Source organism: Anthonomus grandis, chromosome 1, assembly GCF_022605725.1.
Source record: "Anthonomus grandis grandis chromosome 1, icAntGran1.3, whole genome shotgun sequence".
Classification (NCBI taxonomy): domain Eukaryota; kingdom Metazoa; phylum Arthropoda; class Insecta; order Coleoptera; family Curculionidae; genus Anthonomus; species Anthonomus grandis.
In genome coordinates, this window is record NC_065546.1 from 20047839 (window position 1) to 20067962 (window position 20124).

A 20124-nucleotide genomic window follows, 5' to 3' on the forward strand; every position below is an offset into this window, starting at 1 on the left:
ATAATTTTTGAAAAATGAATTACAAAAAAGAAGTAATTTACTTTGCCAAAGCAAATTTAAAAAATGTCAACAAAACGTTAAACAAAATTTAACAAATAAACTAATTGTCAACAAACACAGCCAACTATTATTTTACAAGATGTTATTTGTAGTTACTTTTTGAAATACCAATTCATGATTTATTAATAATTGATTTTTTCGAAAACGGAAGCTCCTATCGAAATTAGACAAGAGCACCTTTTTTATGTAAAAATGTTTGTTCTTTTCAATTCTAATACCAAAATTATCACGGAGTTGCTGGAAAAAAAGTTTTAACAATTTAAACTTTACCGACCACTTATTTTACACGACCCTGTATACATTTTGGCAAAAATGGTTGCAATATCAGTTTTTAATAAAACCAATAGTAAATGTTGAAAATTTCAAAAGATTACAACTAGGCGTTCCGAATATATTAACACAAAACCATCTTTAAAATGATTCATAAAAAACCCTGTAACTTAAAAACGATGCACTTTTGAACCATATGGACTTTTTGTCTTATTTTTAGACAAAGATGCGGCTGGTAAAATATTGCGATGTAATTTCGGGATACCCATATCTTCTGAAAACAGGTATAAGCTGCCCCTTCCCTAGCTGAAATCCTGGGTGCTACCTCATAGTGTCACACATCACTTCAAAGGGCATACAATTTCGTCTTACATCGCGAAAAAAATTAATGCAAGTAGAAGCGATTTACAAATAAAAATGTATAGCAAATATAACAGTTTATTGAGAGAAGAAAAAAGGTTTTTTGTCAAAAATGTCCGTCGATATTTCTAAGAAAATAACTAATATCTTTGGTTCACCCAACTTCATTTATTCTAGTTTGACAACTTCTGTGGGCTGACATAGTTTTCAAAGTATTGTGTTACTCAAAAAATTAAATTGGTCAACGTCTCAGTAATAGCGTGAAGCAGAGCATCAAAAATTTTAAAGAAAAAGTTCACTTTAAATTCTTTCTATAAGCAAACTCAAACAGTAATTTACTTCTTTCTTTGCTTTTAAGCACAGGTCATCGCTTTGTAATTAAGTTACAGATATGCGTTGCATAAGTAATAAAAAAAACTCTAGGATTATTCCCAATTAGTTTTTCTGATTTTCACAATGAGTAGGTTGTGTATGCCATCCTGATAGCCTCAAGTTTCATATCCAGGCAACAGGCAATACTTGCATAGGTACATACTTTATGTAAGGCATTGGACTTTGTCTAGTTGTATTCAAATTTTTTATTATTTTGTACTATAAAACGAATATTGCCCCTTCGAGAAACGCACCAATTTTATTTTCATTTTTTAGGGCGCTCTTCTTTCTCGAGAGGTGGTGTATATAAGATCCTTTGAAAAGATTTCGAGGTTTAAGAGTAAATTGGAACAATAGTCTAAAATATCTTATGATAAATATCATTGCAAAGGAAATTGGAAGATATGTAAAAGAGGTATTATGGCCCATTAAAGATTTAAGAAGTTGTGTTTGAGGCTAGTATTGTGATTATTAAATATGCCTATGTTTCTTTTTTGTTTCGCCACCCTGTATATGAAACAAAATCTCAGTATAGAAGAGTACCTACTTACATATATTTATCTTTGATGAACGTAAATATTTTTAATTGGTACAGTAAGTCATTATAAAGGGAATTACAAAATAAGCAGCTAGGGTTAGGCAGATTAAAACAGAAAATAGGCAACCTAAAGAATAAATCTTTCTCGACCTATGTTTCTAATTAATTATCTCTTTAAATTAGAATATTTGCAGAATTGCTGATATATATTCAGTTTAGTTTATTTTCTAAAACAAAACACTATAATAAGCCTACGATTCTAAGAAAAATTAAACGTACATGTTACTTAAATTTTCCGTAACGACGTTGTATTAACAAGGGTTAAGAATTTTGATTAAGTCATTTCTACAGTTAACATTTACACTATCTATTAATAACACTCTTACAGAAATTTAAACGTCGCTTAGGATACCCTTGTCTAAAAATAAATATTTCTGTAACTCCACCGGAAAACCCGTTAAGAACATCTCACAAAAGGTTAAAAATATAATAGAAATAAAGAAATAAACTGAAATTGTACTTCCTCTAAGAAGATCCTATTAAAAAAAACCTATTTTCTATAAATAGGTTTTTTCTTTAATACATCCAAGACATTTTTACATTTTACAAATACATAAATATTAAAAATTAATTTTGAAAGTGTGGTAATGTAGAATTATGATTACAATATAATAAAATGTTAATTACACCATAACGTGCATCAGCTGGAACTTCCCATTTCCATATTTAATTTTTATAGTATTAATTAATGAATTAATTTTTGCGCAAAAAAATCTTCTTCCAGGAAAGACCCAATTATATGTATATTATTTGGTGTAATAAGTCTAAAAAGTTTTGAAATCCTATTACAATAATAATTTTACATCATAACGATTTACGACCTCTTTAGTTATTATAATAATTCTAAAATACCACTATTCTTATAATTATACAGTATACATATACTAAAATTTCCATATTGCTGTCTAAACCATAACACATTATTAAGAACGCATTATTTTTACCAGTCTAGCATGATATTTAATTGTAATTTGTTGGAAAATACACATCAAGCGTATATGCATCAGCTTGTGCAGTCATTATTAGGAAAACCAAGTTAAGAACTAGATCGGAACGTTGATGCCGCATATCAATCGTTTACTTCTTACTTCTTTTAATTCAATTGGATCTTACACGTTTTGATTTTTTAAATAATATGATCAAGATATAACAATTAAATCGATTGTTCTGTCGAAATACAATACGAATATACTGTGCTTACGTACAGTATATATCCAACCTGCTGGAGTGTTTGGGCCTAATCAAGCTATTGATGCTCCAACTTGAGCTCTTATGAGAAAATACAATCTCTTAATCTCCATACATTACATATAAAAATAGATAAATTATTAAATGGAAAAAGAGGTTGTTCTTATTCACTTTGCAGAACATAATTTGTAATTACTGAGAGTACCAAAACAACAGTATGATATTTTCTAAAATTTAAAAATGTACTCTAGATATTTAAATTCGTAGCTTTTAAAATAATACTAACATTTTATTTTAACTTACGAGCAATTTGGTTTCAGAAAGAACATTTGTTCCACAGTAATGTCTAATGTGATTGACGATATATTACGGGCTTGCGTCGAGATTAAAAGTTCAGTATTAAAGCTATTACGACCGACAACGTCAGCTCCAAACTCATATTGAAGTGCATAAAGATCCTGGTGGAGAATGATGGTAAATATGAGCTGTAGAGTTCAGCTTGCCTAGGTGCTTTGGCTTTCGGGCCATGTAAACGAGCCTGTAAATGAGCATGCGGACTCCTTTTTTGGACTAGGATCTGAGACGAGCGGTGGAGCTTGAATCGCTATAGCTAAAGGCGCAGCAGTTTCAGTCTGCTGGACAAGTAGACCATCCGAAGATGGACTGAAGCACGTGGTATGAGACAAGCTAAGGCACACATAGAGGCCCGTCTATGGCTGCTCTGTCTGCCCCATTAAAAATTTACTGCAAAATTCGGCTAGTGGGGGTCTCTTAATCGGATAGTGGCATTCCTTCAAAGTAGAAAGCCTTATAGCCTTTTCCAAGGGTATTGGCCTCTGTTAACTCTCGGTACGGCGCGACGGGTCCATTAGAAGACATATGTGTATCAGCCAACAAGTAACAACCTTTGGCTACGCACTGTGTACTGCAAATTTACCATATACTGCATCGCAAAAGTTACACTGAGAACGCATCAAGGACTCACACAATACCTTTGTAACATGTTAGCCTAAATAATGCCTATGGATCTATTCATTTGATATCAAGATATCAATTTTTTTAAACTCGGACACCTAATACGTAAAATTAATATTACATTATTATAATAATAATAATACGTAAAATCTCCTATTATATCATTTATATTTTTTAAAGTCTCGATAATATGTTTGTTTTTAATAAATATTACTGTGTACTTGGATAGAACTTTAACAAAAGTTTTTCAAGAGACATTAGGAATTACTTCCAATCGTCATTTACTTTAGTCTCCGCAGTCTTCTGGTAAAACTAAATAATAAAGCTGGGTAAGTGATTTGCGTACAAATAATAAGAACTTTTTTAATTCAAGATAAGATCCAGATGTGTATAAATGTTATAAAAACAGAAGGCCCAAAAAATATCATGAGGTACACTATTTTCATCGACTGGATGGAGTTTTCATTGAATGGATCAGATATATCGTATACCTATTTTAACACATTATGTTAATTTTCTTAAGTATAAATTAACCAAATTATTGGCATTATTCGAAAATCCCAGGAAGTAAAATTTTATTGACTACTGAATTATACATTAATAGGAGCCCTTCTGTCCGATGGGATTAATGCGACTGTATTGCAGTGTCTGCAGTTTAGGATTTGCTGTCTGTATTTTAAGTAAAAGCTTCACCCTTGAAGACAGTAGCATGCTTCCCCAGGTACTATGCCCTACTGGTATGTGGGACCCCACCACAGAGCCCTGCACCAGCTCTATTATTTATTTTGGAGCTATCTGTATATTATTTAGCAGCGTAGGCCCATTGGAGTGCTGCCACTTATCTCTGCCTACGATGTGGGTCACAAAACCCTTGTAATCCACAGTCTCAGGTGTCATACAGTCACTACCCTTCAGAAGAAGGGGGGCATTCATCTACGGCCTGTGACTATATTTTTGGACGACCAAACTCACCAGCGCGTAGTAGATGATGTCCTAGTAGATCAAGAACATCATCAAGGATCATCTATGCTGAGACATACAAGGCGCTGAACTCCATCCAGTTAAGCCCGGATTTTTGCTTCCTCTGTATATGGCCACCAAACGATAGGTCCGTATGTGAGAAAAGGTTTGACAATTGATAAATAATAGATCCAGTGAAGAATCTGAGGGGAGTGATCCCCGGTTTGGCAAAAAGCTCTTCTGTAGGCCCATAGCGCGCAGATGGAACTACCCTGCATATTTAAACTGCAATTCATCTAGAGATACAGCAGGTGATGTACCAAAGTTACATTTCCTCGTCAATAGTAGGCGCTCTGCTTTTTTGGGGTTATTCTGAAATCCTCGAAAAGCTCCAAAACTCTTGCATTCTTTATTAGATTCAGTGGCGATATCCTGTTTTTTATAGGCTTGACGAAATACAATGACAAAATCGCATAAAATTGACACTTACTTAACAGCTCACCTTTACGAAAAAATTACCTCTTAGACGGAAATGCACCATTCAAATTTTCCAAGAAATAATATTTCTATTTAAATAAATTTTATGAATTCAGATTTACTTTTGGTTTCTGATTATAGCTTCTTTACAGAAATGTTTAGTTATTTTGCTATTATTATTATTTAATTTGAAATTTGTAAAGAATTTTGTTAATTTAAATCGAATTTGAATCAATTCTTGTAATAATATTTATTTTCTTTATAATTGAGTTTAATAGCTCATGTGACTTAGTTTATAAAGAAAGGTAAAGATGTCACCAAATTAAAAAAAACTAAGCTACCAAAAAATTTGGAAAGCTCACTAAAATCACTCTCTTTTATATTACAAAAGGAGAGTAACTTTACTATCTAAAGGTCACAACATAATTCTAAGCTTTACGAAATAAATGGTTATTAAATTAAACCTGCTAAAGTCGCTTTAGAAAGCATATACATAACCATTATGGTAAAATTTTAATATGGTAGATAATAACATTAACTAAAAAATTACATTATATAAAGCATCTTCCCTATCCCAGATTATTATTATATTTTGGGATGTGGTCTTCGAACGTTGTATTTCTACTAATGCATACAAGGACTATGGTTTAGGTTTTTTATGTTTAAATACGTCTAATGGAGTTAAGCTTGGGGACGTTAAAACTTTCTTTTTTTTGGAGGAATTTAAAAAGCGACGTTCATAAATCTCTACCCGAATTAATGATGAAATCCTCGCAAAAGTTAATGAGAAATTTCAAGACAGTCTTTTTTTCAAGACATTCAATTTCAAGACAATCTCGTTACGGCGAGTATTTTGCAAATTTCATAAAATAAATTCTTTGAACTGAATGAAGTCTTTATTTTTAACATACCCATTGCAGCAGTGATTCTTTTTAAAATGATGCATCGCACTATAGATTAGACATTTGAGACTTCAAACTTGGTACTTTAAAGTCAATAAAACATCTATTATTATTACACAATTTTGCTTACTATTCGCTTGTACGTCAACCTCTTTACTTTTTATTAGTACGGTCAAATACACAATTTTATGCTGCTTTAAATAATATGTTAAACGATGGTTCTTATTTGATTTATCAAAAGTAGGTTAGCTGAAGTGATTGACAGAAGTTTATTAAGTGCAAATTAAACTTCCCCCTGAATGAGTTTAGGTTCCTATATTTAAATTACCCTGATTTTTTAAGAATGTTACTAAAGATGGCTTTTTTTCGAATATACGCATCATTTAATTTAAAATTGTTATTCTTATACAGGCTAGGGAATTGATGATTACTTATTTTTCAAAATAATCGCAACACTCTTCCTCTCGCCGGGAGCGACGGCCTCTGGTTGACTGATAGGTAATTATGTTTTTTTTTTATTTTTTACAAAATAGCAATAATATTATCGGCATGCCTTATTTTGCAGGACGACTGCACGCTGCATTGTTAAATTTTAAAGAGCTAATATTTTTTTCTTTTAACTTATTACAGCTATTTATACTCCTGCCGAAAAACTTCAAATTATCAAGGTTTTATGGAGAAAATTCGTCAGTTCGATTTGGCGAAGAATAGAATTTTGTGAAACTGTGATGGAAAAAGTAAATGAAAATGATTTTCTTTACGAAATATTATATTTTTAAATTAAAACTCCTTTTTTATTACATGGCAAGCATAATGTTATTCGATACTACTCTCGGAAAAATAAGTACAGAAATGTTCAATTTCGTTCACGATATCCTCAAAAATTGAATGTTTGAGCTGGTATTTTGAGCGGCCCTATTGTGGAACCACTATTTATTGATTGAATGATTGACCTCCAAAAATACATTGAGTTGTTGCAAAACCAAATTCTTTCTGCTATTCAAATGCTACCTAAGCTAGACCTGGGCTTGGTCTACTTTCAGCCATACGGCTGTCCTGCTTATGATGCGGTTTTGGTGAAATAATTTTTAACAAATTCTTTTTTTAACATTAGTTGGCCTCGTAGATCTCCAGATTTGTCCCCAAATGATTTTCATTTTTAAAGTTAATTAAGGAGACCATTTACTAACACAATTTACGAGGTGAGAAAAAAAATTGTTGAATGTGTTGGCACATTCAATGAATGTGAATAAGATGGAACCAATTCACAATGTAATATTAGTTTTATTCGTTGAACGAAATGGCTTTTTTTATAGGTTAACTTATTGTTTAGCTTAAAATTCGGAGAGATCTGTTTGAGGCTTTAATTTAAAAAATTTAATTTTTAAGACTTCGAAAAAATACTTTTTACATTTCTTGCGCAATTTGCAATGGCTTTAACCTGGAAGGGGTGAATTTTATGACGCATGTTTGTAGGAAAAAAAGTTTTATTTTAACACCAGGAATATGTTTTTGTATAATAGAATGTTCTGTAAATAAATGAAAGTTAAAGGTATGAGAGATGTACGAGAAGAGGCGGGACACATCTTCCCTTGTGATTATAATCTGGCATATTAACAAATGCCTACCGACTAGCGTTAAAAACAGGTATAGTAATTTTTTTGTAAACATGAAAACTTAAATGCTATCCTAAATATATTAACCGTAATATATCTACTATAGGTCATATATTTGCTTCTCATAACATATTATTAAATAAAAACTACGCTTACGTGACCGTCTTTTAATCAACTAGGTACTGGTTAGTATATCTTGCATTCATGTTGCGCAAATATGATCAAGTAAGTCAAAAGCATTCTGAGTAATTACGTTTAGTAAAGTTTACACTAGTTTACAATAAACAAACAAGGTTGAAAACAAATTAGTTAGGAGGTGGCATGTACAGGTCAGCCACTGGTAGATAAATTCAGTTTTCATTTTATTTGCAGACATCGCAAAGCTTTTTATTATATTGGATCATTCTATCTGTTATAATCATGTTATTACAGGAAAACTAAAGCAGATATTAAAAAAGTGATACCTATATGCCTTATGAGCTCTATTTTGTAAACACTAACAATGGTAAATAACAGTCCTATGGTTGGAACCTTTAGTGTGCCACTCAAATTACGAGACAGTTTTACCACTAAACTCTAAACATTCCGTTTTAATCTTCTCCCGAAGATGCTTAGGGAACACCTAACATGGTTAGCGAAACACGTGTCGAGAGTAAAAATAAAGAATTTTGGTAAACTGTCTCCTAATTTGAATGGTATATAACCAATAAAATTCTGCTTTTCGAACTTTCGAACTTTGGTTACGAAATACAGGAAAAAATTGAAAAATGGTCAATTGGAGAAATAAGATCCATCCAAGATAAGAAGCAAAATAAGTTACTGGCTTTACGTACTTAAGCAAATCCTTTGACTATATTGTCTCTATTTTTTAATAAGACTTCGTAAAAAATCTACCTATTTTAATATTACAACTGAAATACCACAAGGTTCCATTTTGACACTAATCTTGTTTTCCATATATTTTTCAGATATAAATCAAAGTGTGTACACCCTACCGAGTGTACAGGGTGTCCCATTTTGGGTACTTTTAGCGTATTAATGCGGTTTTCACGACAGTGTGCTACTTTTTCGAGAAAGTAACGATGCCGTTAACAAAAATTCCAAAGCCCTCTTAGTTTTTAAGATATAGGCCATTTTTGAAAATTCGACATTTTGGGACCTCCCTTGTATTTCGGTTATTCTTTAACTTATCGAATATGTAAAAAAACAGTTTTATAGATTTGTTTCCGTAAAATGCAGTGGCGTAGATTTTTTTTTTATATTTACTGTTTTTAAGTTATAAGCCTAAGTTTGGCTTTTTTATGTTTTTTTAATAGAGCATGCTGTATATATATGCACTAATAAATTTGTCTTCTTTTTACCTTTTCAAAAATATATAATGGTATGCACTTTTTTTTAAGAAATATACAAATAAATGACAGCTTTCTAAAATTAAGGACATAAATTTACTAGTAGGCCATGACTCTTGTTGATAACAAAACAAAAGTCAACTAAATATCAAATATTTGTATTGTAAGCATTTGTTTTTTTCTTTATTTAATAAATTCTTTGAAAAATGGCAGCGTATGAAAATTACGAAAAATATGATATGTTGGTATGTTTTATACAAAGTAACGAAAATTCTGAAGAAGCTTAGGCGTTATATTTTCAAAGGTAAATAAGCGATAATGGGTACTAAAATTTAAATTACGATTATAAGTTTGTGTTTGTTAGATATCCAGAGAGGCGACAGCCCTTTATTGAGATATTTGCTCGCTTAAAAGCAAATTTAGTTGAACACGGAAACGTTGTTCGCCCGCGTCTAAAAACCTATAACAAGGAGAATAGGGAAAGAAAAGAAATAGATGTTTTGGGATATATTGAAGCAACATCTTCGTCCTCATGCAGAAAAATTGAGAAAGATATTGGTTTGTCAAAAACTAATGCTCAAAGGATCCTAAAAAAATACAAGTATCATCCGTATAAATTTAGTATTGTGCAACAGTTCGGCTGTCCCATTGCAAAACACAGTAACTGCATTAATACACAAGTTGAGAAAAATCGATTTTTCTAAAATTTACAAGCCGCAAGTCATTATTAATATAATTATCAAAAAAATCTTATGGAAAGTTAGATAACCTGCATTTACAATTTTTGAACTATTTGTTATTCAATTAATCAGTCATGATAGTAGATAGGCAGTCCAATAACTAACCTTGCATAGATTTTAACAAAAAAAAATTAAACAAATTGTTTTATATCAAAACACAGTAAATGCCCTTGCCGTGTTTTGTTAAAAAATAAGATGTATTTAATTTTTTTTACTGCATAGTAAGGGCTCTTACTGTGTTTTGACAAAATTTATTTAAAATATCAGTAGGTAAAAAATGGATATTTTAAGAAATAGAAAATACAATGCAAAACTACATTTTTATTATTCCCTAATAAACGTCCATTAAAAGTTTGTTGGTAAGTCAGAACGGAACAAAAATTATACGAAACAGGTAACCTAAAAAAACCAGACTAAGAATCGCCATCTATGGCTTCCAATTGTTCATGATTTACCAAGTCCAAAGATGTTTCTGACTCTGGTAGGGTTTGCCAAAACACTTTTCGATTTTCGGGCATTAATGGCACTAAGTCTTTTAAAATAACAGTTTTTTTTCACGTGAAATTCCTCGTATATTTAAAGCATTGGGCGTAAATGTACCAGGAAAATGTTTTTTTGTAAAAAATCCAATTCCTTGTATTCGTCATTGAAATCGGTTTTATATTTCATGCAATTACTTCCCCGTGTAAAGCAAACTTCTACTAAATTTCCTAACAAAAACCCCTTTAAAGGATCACCGTTTTTTTTTGTGGTACGTTTCTTATTTTGCCATAAGTGAAATTGATTTAATTCAAGTACTTCCAAATTTTTTCTAGAGTGTTTGACAAGTTCAGTTAATTCTTGAAACTCGTAAATATTTCTGTTTCTTAGAATCTTTTGTTCTATATTTCCATGAACGCCATCGACAACCATGTGGGTATGTCCCTTTGTAAGATATCGTATAATGATCTCCTGTGGTCCGGAAGCACGATTAACCTCAATAACCAGGGACGTATAAAGAACCCAATTTTTGTTCTGGGATGTACAGTTATCAGCCCAGAAAATAAAATGGGAGACATCTCTTTCTTTTTTTGTTATCTGAAATAAAGCGTCAACAATTGCCTCAGCCTTGCGTCCCCCTAAGGCTTCGTGCCAAAGCACACAGTAACTTTTGTTTTTAGAATTTTTATTTCAAGTGGCAAAAGTCAAGTTAAAGACCACAAGGCGGCTGGTGAAAATTGCACTTTTACTTTGCGGCATAATGGGCAAAATTATAACCTTTTGTAAGTCCATGGAGTAAGTACGTTTTGTCGAACTTACTTTTTCTTCGAGTCTTTTTTATAAAGAAGATTTGCCTTTTCAGCTTTTTAGTACGGTAAGAATCCAGCTGTTCCTGAATGCTATGATCTTCTTTATTTTCTAGCACATTCTTTAATATTTTGCAGTCCTCACAAATGTCTGATTTAGGCTGGCAAAGCGAAACATTCATCTGCTTTAAGACTTATCTGTAAACCTCAATTTTACAGACTGACGGATGTTTTGAGTTAAAATCATCATACATGTTTTTATAAGTTAACTCTCTTGGTAAGTATCTAATATTAGGAGCGTTTTTTCTGCGATAGTGGCTAATGGAGGTTTTATACGACTCAACGTGGTCTTTGATTAAATCTTTATTCAAATGCTTTCGGCAGCCTCCTCTACCTTTAATTTGATTACCACAAAAACCTTGTTTAATGGCCAGAACTAACTCGGTTATAACTGAATCGTTCGTATATCCCAGAGTATTTAAAAATGTGCACCTGCATTCGTCTAAATCTGTGGAATTTTCAAGTGGTAAAGAATAACGCCTTGATTCGCACCTCTAACGTATTGCTGATTGTGTCCTCCGCTTAACAAAAACTAGTTTTATATGTTTGTATAGCCATTTTCGTCTACTTGTGTAATCTAGGTTCCGTATTCCATCCATATTTTTTTTCGGTGATCTTCTGCTAGTTGTTGTTTGCACATTCTACCACACTTGCCTTTACACGCTGGTCTTATTGGATGCTTTTCTTTACACCTTTGGATTTTTTCTTTTCCCTTTAGCCTTCTTTTCCGAGCAAGCTGAAGAAACAATATTCTTTGTACGCGCGCTTACAGGCAACATTTTATGAGGCAACATCCTCCTTTGGCTACTTACTAGAGTCGAGCTCAGTATTAAACGCGACACTCTTACAGTTACATGGTAAAGTTTATGGTGGGGGTAACATGTTCTGAGAAAATTATAACCAATTTTTCAAATCAAAACACAGTAACTGAAAAAACCATAACAAAACACAGTAACTACTTGGTAGTTACATGGTTTTGAAATGAGTTTTGTTAGTTACTGCGTTTTGTTATGAGAAAAAATTTCACCGACTGTCTGTTACTGTGTTTTGGGCATGCCAGATATTCCTTATTTATTATCCGATTTTAGTTTTAAAAATACCAAAAGATACAACAAAACACAGCAACTTCAAATCACTGAAAAAGGCGATTTTGGCTAAAATGTCAGTTACTGTGTTTTGCAATGGGACAGCCGAGTTGCATCCTGGCGATACTGAGCGCCGAGCACTGTTTTGCCGGTGGTATCTACAACAAATCGAAGCTAATGATTTGTTCAGCAGACTTGTTATTTGGTCAGATGAATGTTTTTTTTGTGCGGGCATTTTGACTCGTCACAATACCAGGAATTGGAAAATAGGAAATCAGCATTTATTGTTCGAAAGGGCACAAAAAGGACGTTTTGGAGTTGGTGTCTTGTTTTATTTTGGGCAGAAAAATAGTTTATCGGATTTTTGAAGGAGGTCTTACAGCACGTAGATACCTAGAAATCCTTGAGAAAGTTCCTGAACTGCTAGAAAATATTCCGCTAGCACAATATAATGCAGTTTACTTACAACAAGATTATGCTCCTAGTCATAATTCAAGGCTAGTAAGGGAATTTCTTGAGAATAATTTTCCGCAAAGATGGATAGGTACCAACGGACCTGTAAGATGGCCCCCACAATCTCCAGATCTTTCTATTTTGAATTTTTTTTATGGGGGTATCTACAAAATGAAGTGTATAAAACACGTTATGATAGAATGAAGAAATAATTTAGCTTTTCAAAATCTGCGAAGAAGACCAATGGTTCTATTTAATGCTATTGAAAGAATCACAAAAATGTGCCAATTTTGCATTCGAGAGAATGGTCATCATTTTGAACATTACCTTTATTTTTTTCTTCTTTTTGTTAAATACAGTTGAGTTTTTTGTTTTGTATGTTTTGTTGCTTTATGCTACAAAACAAGCTTATGTTGTGAAAATTGGAGCTATACTATTGTAGTGTATTTTTTTTAATAATATGCTTTTGTCTCTATAGGTATATTTTGATTGCATCCAATGTATTTGCAATGAATCCAATTCTTTGTTAGTGATTTGTGAAGTTTTATCTTTGTTATTGTTATTCATGGCCTACTAATAAATTTATGTCCTTAATTTTAGAAAATTGTTATTTATTTGTATGTTTCTTAAACTGGGACACCCTGTACAACTAGTCATCGCATAGCGTAGGGAAAAAATATTTTTCATAAAAGTGGAAATTATTTTCAAGTTCGTACGATGACTGCTAGGGGGGCATAATACAATATTGAAATTGAAAAAATTGGTTTTATTGAAAATATTTAAGGCCTAGAGAAGAGTGATGTCATTTTAAAGTATGATAAATTCTAAAAATTTTTTATGTCAAACTTTTTTTCTAATATGTCAAGTAATAGGTGGGGGAAAGGTTGAATATATCTAAAATTATTGATAACTTTTGATTGGCCCAACGAATCTTAACGAGCTTACTTTTGTTTTAAAGGGTAATTATTAGGCTTTGTGGTATAATTACTTAGCCGACTTAGTTGTTTTGTTGAGCGCTAGAGAGCTGTTTGTGTTAATTTGGATTTTTTCAGCGATTTTCTGGCAAATATTAAATACAACGAGGTAAGTTTTTTATTTAGGCTAAAAGAGCATGAAAAAACATAAAAACTGGCGTAAACCGCAATTCGATATATTATTTTATTCCGAAATTATTAATTCCCCTCCCCCCCCCTAATATGACAGATTAGAAAAAAAAGTTTGAAATAAATTTTTTTTATAATTTATCATACTTCAAAAAGGCATCGTTCTTCTCTAGGATTAACTTATATATACTTATTGACTGTTTTATTGAATATTTTCAATAAAACAGTTATGGTTTTATTGAATATTTTCAATAAAACCATTTTTTTTTCTGTTTCAGTGTTGTATTACGCCCCCTAGTGGTCATTGTACGAACTTGTAAATAATTTCCAGCGATTTCTCTTTCCCACTTTTATCCAAATAACTTTTTTCTCTACGCTGTGGGATTACTAGTTACTGAAATATGGCAGGTGACCTCTCTTAGTTGTACAATGCTCTAAATTGCAGCAATATGATGCCAAGTATACTCTTTTTTACTTTGCTAAATTTTATACAAATACTACTAAAAAAAGAAGTATTTAAAAGTAGTTTTTCTAAAGAAGTAGCCTTTGAATTTTTTTGTTATCTTTCAAAATAGTTTATCAAACTATTAATAAACCGTGAAATCATATAAAAAAGTATTTAAAGTATTTTCGAATGAGGAAGAAGTTTTGATGGTTTTATATAGATGAAGATTTGCAAGATAAGTATATTTGGTTTATATTTTGAATTTAATTTAATTTTACTTTAATTACCGTAGTAGATGGAACTACCGAATTGTTGGTTCAAATAAGGTATTTTTTAAAAAGTAGGTCTTCTCGTTGTTTTTATCGTTTTTTTAATTTTAATATTCATAACAAAGTTAGGTAGGATATTGAAAAGAAGAAACGAGCTCAGAGATTAAATTATTTATAAAAAATGTATTATACCTCAAGTAAATTATTATATTTAAAACTTGAACTTAAATTAAATTATGTATATTGAATGGTATTATTACAGATTTTAGTTCATATTTCTTTTAAATACGTGAATAAGTCTATTTTCTTTCTTTTCAATTTTTTGAGCGTGTGAGTTGATAATTTCTAAATTAATTTTTGCTATAAGTGACGTAATACCCAATAAAATAAGTAACTCATTATGAATTCATCACAACAATACAAATTTTACTACTAAACTTAGTCTCAATTTAAATTTAGGACCCACGAAATTCGATATATTGTTGTTTGGTAATAATAGTAATATTAATAATATTATTAATAACGGCAATAGTTACAATTAGTTATTAAATCAATAATAAAAGTGCCTTACAACACCAATTAAAAGTAGCGTAAAGAAGCAAAAAATCTTGCCTTAATTTAGGATTAATATTTATCCTTTCAATAACATATCACTGCCAAACTCCGTATTACATATATGCAAATAAAGAGTTTATATAAATTAAAGTTTTTTATCATCTAAAGTAAAATGTAACTTGTGTGAGAGTATTGGGTTATTATTACGGCGACATTGTTTCTGGAAAATCACTAACAGAAATTTCGCCGTGTCTAATCTAACAAAATTTTTCTTGGAATAATATATGTGGTTTTTTTTAAAACAAGCATATATTTCTGAAAATAAAGTTTACAATTCAATTTTACAAACTTAACAACTCTAAACAGTGCATATAGCTCTGGCCTCGAGAACTGTAGCATATTCAACAAAAATTAGTGTTATTCCCAAGATAAATAATGTACATTATATTACCATTACTACCACTATCACTATTACCATTATTACCATTATTATACGATATTAATCCTATTTCCAATAAACTATATAAAACTATAATATACTATGTAGAAAGGAAATATTTAAATCTATTTACAAATAATTTATTTATTTTTATTTTTTTAAAATTATTAGGCAATTCATTATATGTCTTAGATGCGCGGTCAATTGGGCTGTTCATTCCTATATTACTACTATATATTCTATTCTATATTATTCCTATGTTCTACTATATACTACATATAAGTTGGATTGAGATTTGCATATATTATTCCATATGGGTCCCACATTACTCCTTATTTAAATCATAATTTTATTAAAAATATGTAAAACAAGACAAAAAAATCATATGTTTAATTTAATTTATAGGATTCTTCAAACAGATCAACCAGCATATTTAAAGGTTTTTTTAATACTTTTTTTACGAATAAGAAGTCCTCGATATATATCGAGGACTCGTTGTAACCATCAAAACGAAAAAGAGTAAATTAGAAGCCTCAATTATCTCGAATCTTTAAAAAAAACTACTTTACCCTGTATCTTTAAAAAAAGCCATTTAGGACAGGAACCTGTATAAAATTTAAGTCATAAAAGCAGCCAAGAAATATTTCAGTATATTCCACAGTTTAATGGGGATATAAATTTAAAATAAAATATGAACATTAAAAAAATCAAAGTTGTCAGGTGTCTAGGATATTCATTCAAATTAGGTTAATTTATGTTAAAAAAAATATCCAGATAGTTTATAATGTTCTTTTGTTAACTTTATTTACTTATGTATTTCCGGTGTGGCTCTTTATATTAAAAATCAATTTAAAACTGAAATTTTCTTTTCTGAGAGTCATGAGTTTTTAGAATGTATCTGCGCAAAAATTACAATAAAGAAAGAACATTTTGTTATTGGAACAATTTATAGACCACCTAGATCGAATATTCAGCAGTTTTTAAACAGAATGGAGGACCTTGTTTCTAACTTGTTTTCTTTGTATAACAACATATTTTGTATAGGAGACTTTAATATTGATGTGTTACAATGCGATAATCTTTTCACAAAAAAGTTAGTTTCGATGTTTGAGCCCTTTAATTTGAAACAAGTTATAATGGAGCCAACCAGAGTCACGAAATCTTCTAGTTCCCTAATTGATTTAATAGACAGTAATTATGACCAAATTAAATGCACTGGTGTTATCTGTTCTGATTTTTCCGACCACTTCGTAGTCTATTGTGAGATACAAATGACCAAATTAAATTATAAACCAAGAACTATCATTTCTAGAAATCTAAAAAATATAAACTATAACCTATTTAAAAATGACCTTCAATCGATACCGTTTAATAATGTTTACAATATCGTTGATGTTAATCAATAAGTCGTATTTATTACAACGCTATAACTAGCCTATTTGATATTCACGCTCCTCTTAAAACAATTACATTGCCTAAAAAACCCTTCCTACCCTGGATTACAGAGAATATTAAGAAAATGCAGAAATTAAGAGATGCAGCTCTTCAGCAGTTTAAACGCACTAAACGTCCAGAAAAATGGGAATATTATAAATCATTAAGAAACTTAACAACAGCTTCAATAAGAATGGAACGCAAAGCTTATTATAAGCATAAATTTAAAAATTGCAGTACTCGAGAAAAATGGGAGGAACTTAATAAACTAACTCCGTCTAAGAAAAAAGATATTCCGGTGCAGTTTAATGATATTGATCAATTTAACAATTTTTTTATAAACTCTACTATCTCAAACCAGCCTTTAGATCAGGAACTTTTAAATTTTTATTCAACCAATAAAAAAAGTGACATAGATTTCTCTTTGCAGTTCAGAGCAGTGGAAAATTATGAGGTATTTAACATAATTAAAAAAATAAAAAGTAAAGCCTTTGGATCAGACGGTCTTAACATAACTCTTCTTAAGCTTTGCTGTCCTCATATTTGCGAATATATTACACACATAATAAATAAATGCTTAGAAACTAACTATTTTTCCAATTGTTGAAAGGAAGCTATTGTCTTACCCCTTTCAAAAATAAGTAACCCTACTGACTATACACATTTTCGATCCATTAGTGTGCTACCAACTATGTCTAAAATATTAGAACGCGTATTGGATGTACAAATAAGGAACCATATTAATAGATTTTCAATATTACCCATTAAGCAATCTGGATTTCGCAGTGAATATAGTTGAGCAACAGCAATGGCAGATATTACCGATGACATTTTTCGTGCCCGAGATAATAACAAAGTCACTGCTCTGGTATTGCTAGATTTTACTAAAGCCTTCGATTTTTTAAATCATCAAATATTGGTGGCCTTACTGCACTACATAGAATTCTCAAATCATGCTATAGCTTTAATAAAGTCATTTCCAAGTAATAGGTCTCAAATGGTAAAAATTGATGCAACCTTTTTAAGTCGTCTTTCAGTACTTAATGGGGTGCCTCAAGGTAGTATATTGGGGCCACTACTATTTAGTATTTATACAACATGCTTTCCTCAATATCTTGAATACTGTAAGTATCACTTCTATGCAGATGATACGCAGTTGTATCACTCCTTTGCACCTTCTGATTATTTAACTGCTTTGAACCATATAAATGCTGATCTTGATGCACTTGTTAAAGTCTCTAGTAAGCATATGTTAAAATTAAACCCTAAAAAATGTGTAGTTATTCTCTTTGGAAGTCACGTTCAAATAAGGACTATTTATGAAGAATTTTCTTTGTTTGTTGGACATCAAAAACTTCAAGTAGTTGAGAGACCAAGAGCTTGGGTTTAACACTCGATTCACAGCTAAAGTTTAGTGGACACATATCAAATAATCTTAAAAAGTCGTATTGTGCTCTAAAAACCATGTACCCTCATCGACATTACTTAGATCTGAATATTAAACGTGAGCTATGCGACTCTCTTGTGTTGTCAAATTTTAGTCATTGTGATGTGGTTTATGGACCTTGTCTAGATGGTCAAGACTCCTATAGAGTTCAAAAAATGCAAAACTCTTGTATTCGTTTTATTTATGGCATTAATAGGCGAGGTCATGTATCACATAAGCTTAATGATCTTAAGTGGCTTAATATGTTTAATAGACGTAAGCTACATTCCAGTGTGCTATTTTATAAAATTATTAAATACCGCAGTCCTCCCTACCTATACAACAAAATTACATTTCGGACAGACATTCATCACCTAAATTTTAGAAGTAAATCTTTAACTATTCCTAAACACAAAAATCAATTTTTCAAAAAATCATTCTCTTATAATATTTCTCATATCATTAATGCGCTACCACCCGATATAACTGATATTTCGAATTCCATTTATAGATTCAAAACGAAAGTAAGGCAAATCTTATTGGATAATCAGTAACATGCATATTAGAGCTAGAAGATTTATTTTTCATTTTTCTTGTTTATAAATTGTAATTGAATGGCTAGTATTAGATATATTCTTCCGTATTTAATTGTTGTATTGTTGTAATCTGTACCAAATCATCAACTACCTAGATGTAATGTATGTACATTAGATCTAGTAGTTAGTTTAATTTATTAGTTGTTAGTTTAATTCGTTACTTTTATTTAAAAAGTAGTTTAGTTTAAAAAGTTTTTTATGTTGTAGCTATGTAGGTAGAACAGAACCTGCATTTTCAATGCAGGAGTCTGATACATTGGCTTTTATTTACCTCAATTATTGAATACACCTGTAAGTTTATATTCTATGTAATTTCCATGGTAAATAATAAACGTTATTATTATTATTATTATTATTATTATTATTATTATTATTATTATTATTATTATTATTATTATTATTAATATTTTCTTGTTTTTACTTTTCCTGTTTTGAAATATACTTATTTATTTATCAATAATTATTATAATCCAACGATTATCTAAAAAATATAGGTCTTCCGACTCTATATTTTTAATCAGGAATCACAAAGTTCTATTACTTACTATAAAACTGAGCTTACTCCTTACCTTTTTCATAGGCTTCTTATAAAAAGAAAAAACAAATGTATGCACTTTTAATAAATATAGACACAAAATCCAGCGTTCACAAAACCAAGCAGCACAAAATTAAAACACAAACAAACGTGTCCTGGCAAAAAATCACGAAAGAGCTCGATCGTTAACTAAAGGAAAAAAGCGCGCGTGTTAAAAGATACAACAATAGAAGGAAAAGTGTGTATCCCCCATACGATAGTTCACTGTTCACATTTCGCCATTGTACTGTACCGATATACATAGCTAAAATCACTGTACGGCTTATTTGAAAGTTAATTAGGCGACCGTGGCTCCCCTGCGGGCCCAGAACGGTCAAGAAATAAACTAGAGGGAAAGCGTTGCTGATGGCTGTGGTATGGAAATAGGAAAAGCGCGGGTAGATGCCATGATAAGGGCAAAATTTTAGCGTTTGTTGTTTGTTTTTTGTCCGATGTCTACATTGTTAGAACGTTTAGGAATTTAATTTCATCGTGATTAAAATGTTATGTATAGAGGGTTTTCCAAGTAGAA

General features: G+C 30.9%; 1 protein-coding gene across 1 annotated transcript in view; it reads right to left on the reverse strand.

The window, feature by feature from the left end:
• Positions 1 to 19893, reverse strand: part of LOC126739404 (protein stum) — a 107180-nt gene extending 87287 nt beyond the window's left edge. Inside the window, exon 1 of the mRNA XM_050445078.1 lies at positions 19588 to 19893. The gene's annotated coding sequence lies outside the window, so the exon portion shown is untranslated. The remainder of the gene's footprint in view (positions 1 to 19587) is intronic.
• Between the last annotated feature and the right edge of the window lie 231 nt (positions 19894 to 20124).